This window comes from Coloeus monedula (assembly GCF_965178545.1).
Source record: "Coloeus monedula genome assembly, chromosome: 8".
Lineage (NCBI taxonomy): Eukaryota > Metazoa > Chordata > Aves > Passeriformes > Corvidae > Coloeus > Coloeus monedula.
The window spans coordinates 4562707-4568342 of NC_138788.1; positions in this window are offsets into that span (position 1 = coordinate 4562707).

The window sequence follows — 5636 nt, forward strand, 5'->3', positions numbered from 1 at the left end:
TGTCCCTGCCGCGTGCAGGGCCCGCGCGGCCCGAGGGAGGGGCCCCGCCGCCATCTTGGGCGAGGCGGGCGCGGGCGGGGCCGCGGCGCCGCCATCTTGCGGCGGGACCGTCTTGACGGAGCCGCGGGACTGGCGCGGTCCGGGCCTTCTCAGGGGTCCCGTGCGGCCCCCTCCGCCCCCCCAACGGCTCGTCAGTGGTCAGTCACACCCCACGCCATCTCACGGTGCCATGTCGATGTAGGGGATAGGCAGCCCTCAGCCCCCTCCCGACCCTTTGGTAGCCCTCCAAGTCGCCCGAACGTACGCGCACAACGTTCGGGCGATTCCGTGGGGGAACATGGGATCATCTGAGATGAAGGCAGAGCAGACGCACCAGAGACGCATCAAAGATCTTAAGATGCTTTGAAACGGAAATTGCATCTAGGACTCAGTGCAGTAAGGAGTTCTGGGCGAGAGTAATTTCTCTCTTAGTCTGAGTTGGAAGGGACTTAGAAGGATCGTCGAGTCCTGCTCTTTAAGCGAGTGGCCGAGTCATGTAGGCATTGATCGAACCCATGGCCTTGGCATTGTTACCAAAAGCTTTCCATCCCATAAATAATCCTTTACACGAGTTTTGTTTTGAAGTTAAATAGACTGATGAATGCCTACTCTACATTTGAGAGCAAGTCAGCAAGACACTTCGTAAATGAAAATAGGACTCTGAAGTGTTGCATTGTCATTAAAAACGGAAGCTGGTGATGGAATAAAATCCTGAGAAGGACCAATATCAAACTCACTTGCAGTGAGGTGGATTATGTTGTAGTAGGGCATCTAGATAAAGAAGCAGAAGACCATCAAGTGGAAGTAAATTTCTGCCAGCATTTGGTGGTTAATAATAGATAAAGACAAATCTGCCTTTGATGTTTAAAATATATTTCAAATTAGATGAGGGTTTAGCTGTTTAACACTCATAAGCATAGTTCTTACTTTTTAAGTCTACACATTTTAAACCTTGTCTCCTCCTGGCATAACTCCATCCAGCTCAGTCAGTTGACTAAAGCAGAATCTGTACCCTTTAACCTGGAGATAAGATTAAATGTTGAAAATGTTGCAGGACTTCTTCCCACACTGTATGTGAAAAGGACAGTGGCAAAATTGTATTAAAGAAGAAAGTAATTGCCAGTGAATATCAGAGTATTGTGAAGTAGTTCTGTTCTGCACTTGTCTAGCCCAGGGCCTTTTTATCAGAAGATAAAGGCTCTTAAAGAAAGCCTCAAAAGCTCATAGGAACCACAATCCTGATTTCCTGTACCTTAAGTAGAACATTTCATATACTTTCTCCTTTCCAGATACATATTGCTACTATTGCTACCATTACCTGGCAGATTTTGCTACTTATGGTACACTAATGATTATTTTTGAATTCTTTAGGTCTCTGTATCCTCTACTCAAGACAAACCACGCTGTTGTGATGAGAAACAGTTGTAATGGAAGTAGCAGTGAAAAAATAGGTGCACTTCTAGTCTTGTTTCTTAAAATAATTCTAGCCTCTCCAGACGATCTTTTAAGTGCATCGGACAATTTAATCCAAAATTGATGAGAGGACAGAAGTCTGAAATACATGAGATTTCTACAAATTACCTTAAAATAATGAGACAACTTGAGAAAAAGATAAAATTAGAAGGTAAAACCCATAAAGCAAATTGTTGCTTCCATCTTTCTGGGTGGTTAGAGGAGTTAAGAATCTGCTAGGGATATTGTGGGGAGAAAGGATAATTTTTAGAGTTTATAATCAAAGAACATCACAAATATTTTTGCACAATCAGTACATTTAACAAAGATGACCGGAAGAGCACAAAGGAGAGAACTTAGTACCAGGCACTGCTACAGTTGAAATAGTGCATACTTTGGATCTCTGCCCTTTGGCAGGAAATCCATTGAGTTCATCTGTGGCACCTTCCACAGTGGGGTGCAGCCTCTTTCCTGAGAAGCAGGAACACAATCACATTCGTCACCAAACAAATTTTCACAGTCTTCAAAGTGCTCCTGGGATGTCTCATAACAGTAACTGTGTCATGATCTTAGCACAAAGCAAAGTGTTTACAGCAGGGGTTTTGCACTCTAAAAGGGATGACTGGGTGCTAGCTGCACATAATCTTAGGTACTGCCTTTAGGAATAACATTCTGCCTTAGAGCTCTGGAAAACTGGAAGTCCTATTTTTGTGAGAATGCTTTGTCTTTCTGTTGAAAATGACAGCGTGGGCAAGGCTGGTTGTAAGGAAATTAGAAGAATTGTGTGCTTTAGAGGAAAGTTCCTGTTAGCTACACTAGCACAGAGTGCTTCACCACGGATTCATTCATCTCTGTACATTACTGACACTGTGTAGAGAATTCAATACCATAATCAATGCATTATGACTGAACACCTGTTACAGACCATCCTTTACACAAAAACTAAAATACCGAACAGTTGTCCCTGTACAGCAGCAACAGAGCTACTGTGATATTTTCCTGCATTACTTAGAATGAAACTAGTTGCAGGTATCTTGGATGTCTGCTATGAAAGAAAAATGTAGAAGGAAATGTGGAAAAGGCTTGGTTTTGGTTGGACCCCCCCCCCCCCCAAACAGATTTAATTGTATTTGTATCATGCATTTCTGGCACAGAATTGGAAGAGAAATTATGATTTTCTGATGAACATGCCTTTGATAATATGTACCATTGATAAGACACAGAAATTAGTGTTTCATGCCTAACATGAAGCTACTAGACAAAAAATGAATAAATATGCTATATCTGTTTACCTAAATGCCAGTTACAGGGAGATGGTTATTTCACTCAATTTTTATGATGAAAAATAATTTTATTATTTTTTTTCCATATTCTTGTTGGAAATAACATTTCCGTGCATCCTGCTCAATTCCTGAATTAATTTTCAGATCTAAACATGTCACTACTGGAACCTGCTTTTTGAAGCTGTTGATGGGATTGTTTATTTATTCTCTTCAGAAGGCCAGAAGAGATCATTCAGAGTGAGTCAAACACATTTTTACCTTTCTAGATATCCAGGAATGGTAGCAACAGTCCAGTTAATGGCTGTTTTGATGCTTAAATTGTAATACAAGTGCAGCATGAAAACATCTAAGCAAATTATTATGGGTCTTTTGGAGCACAAAAATTTCTGTTGTAGTCTTTTTGACTGTAGCCATATGTACTTTTACACTTTCTCAAGCATGTGACACAGTCAGTACTGAAGTTTAATAATAAATGTAATAAACTGAAGTTTATGGCATACTGCTATACAAAGTATTCAACAAAAGTGTTTCTGAACTGGCTAGACCCCTAAAGAATACAGGAAGGACATAATAGAATTAAGTCAACCTGCTCAGGTTTAGCTGATTGCAAGTAACTTTTGGTTGGTTGGTTTATAAGAGTCCCAGGTAAGGACAGAAAGGCTTTTGTAGTCTTCTGTATTAGAATAAAATTAAATGCATTGAGAACAGACTTCTGACAAAGTTTAAATGAGTAAAAATGTTGCAGCATAAATAATTATTAATTATTTTGAAGGTAATAGACACCAGAAGCACAGGGAATATTTTTCATCTTGATAAAAGAGAGAAATTTTTTCAGTGAGAGCAATTGAGAGAGTCCCCATCACTGAAAGTTCTCCAGACACAGCTGGGCAGGGTGCTAGAAAATCCCACCTAGGCTTTCTTTTCCACAAAGGGTGGGAGTGGGTGGTGTTTTGAGGTCCCCACCAATCTGGGGTGCTCTGTGATCTGTGAACATCACATTAAAAAAAAGAGATGTAATCCACAATGCCCCGGGAACCACAAGAATAGTGGCCTTTCATAAAGTCGTAAGTTTTAAGGATTCCTTTTTTCGTACCCAATCTGACTTGTATTCAAGTCCTCAGTACCTTTAGGAAGGCCCTGTTTTTCTAGGTGTATTGGGTTCGATTGCACACGCACAACGGATTTCTCAGCTCTCTCCTTATAATCTTGGGGTAACGCAGCTATATGAAAGCCAGGTACATCTATAGACAGGCAATAAAGAAGAGCAGTTAGAAGAAAAATCCCGACCACCTTTAAAATCTTAGTTCCACTGCCTGAGAAGCTGGAGACTGAGAACTGAGAACCCATTTCCCTTCCACCACTGCCTGCGGTGTTCAGCCTCTTCCCATAGCAGAGCACAGGCCTCTCTCTGATCTGCGGGACAGACAGGCACAATTCCTGGTGCAGGACACAGATTAAGAGAGTGCACAGATTAAGAGGTTTAACTCGCAGGCTGCCATGTACAGGAAGAGCAGGGAACATCCTGAGAACTGTGTGCAACAAGAGCCCCAGGTAAGGCCTCCTTCAGTGGGAGACAGCAAAGGAGCGTGACTAAAACTCTGATTTCTACTCTGTTTGCTCAGATGCAATAGAAGTTGCATATAAAGGAACTACTTGCCTGTATTCTTTGGGGGTTCCAGAGCCTTTTGCACTTGACATGCTTGCTGGTGAGCACTCTACACACAACACCCTTGGGGTTTCTTTCTTTTTTAAAATTTTTGTGAGTACCTACCCTAGTCAGAGCTACGGCCTAGGGAGGATTTTTATGCAGTGACACACCTGAACCACTTACAGCCTCTTACCCTCATAGAGCAAAATAATTTGCAACAACCCAACAAATGAACAAATCCCACCCCTAAAATCTGTACGAGCGGTATCCCAGGTGAGTCCTTACAAGGCTTTCTGCTATTGTGGAAGTGAGTTAGAGTCTAGCACCAAAGTGTTTCCTTGATGAAGCACTGGCTTAGTGCTTTATTTCCCTGAAGGGATTCCTCAAGTGAAGGGAGTCAAAGTCATTCTCATGCAAAAACAGAGTCTGTATGTAAAACAAAGTGGTCACAAGAAACTGAACTGCTGACTTTTTACACCACAGGAAACAAAGGTTTTGCTGTTAGGAGCTGAAAAAAGGCTAGGTCATGCCTCTAGCAGCAATCTAGGACTCCTTTAGGATCAAACAGCGTGGAAGTATTACCCAGTTATGTTACAAATGGAGATGTACACACGGTACAGCAGGATTGTAAATAATTTTTGGCCTGGTGTAAAAAGACATGGACATTTTCAAGAATTCAAGTGCTAAGAATGTAAGGATTTTGTATTAGTGGTATATATCACACAAGCAAAAGAGTACCCAGAAGTAAACAGACTGGACATGGAATTGGAGGCCTATCTTGGGAATTGTGCTCAAGCCAATGTTTACTGAAATGGCTGTGTTTAAATTTCCACATTTTAAATATTTTTTCAGTTTGTCTAAGATTAAAAGCACAGATAGGGATTACTGGTATTTTATTTTAGACTACCTAGGCTGCTTCTTGAACCAAAACACTAATTAAAGCATTACCTTGCTTGTGTTTAAATGACATTAGAGTATGTCGCTTGTTCTGATATACAGAGTGCACAGAAAGTCCAATATTTTGACGAATACCCTTCTGAATGTAAACTAATACTCTGTGTTAAACATTCATTATCAACAGCAGTAATCAACATTAGCATTGTTGAACAGCAAATCTTGGCATTCTACAATCTTTAGCAGTATAGGAGTACTACAGGAAACTCTTAACTGTAGTACCAGCAAAAAAGCTTATTTTGCAGCTTAATCAATTGTTA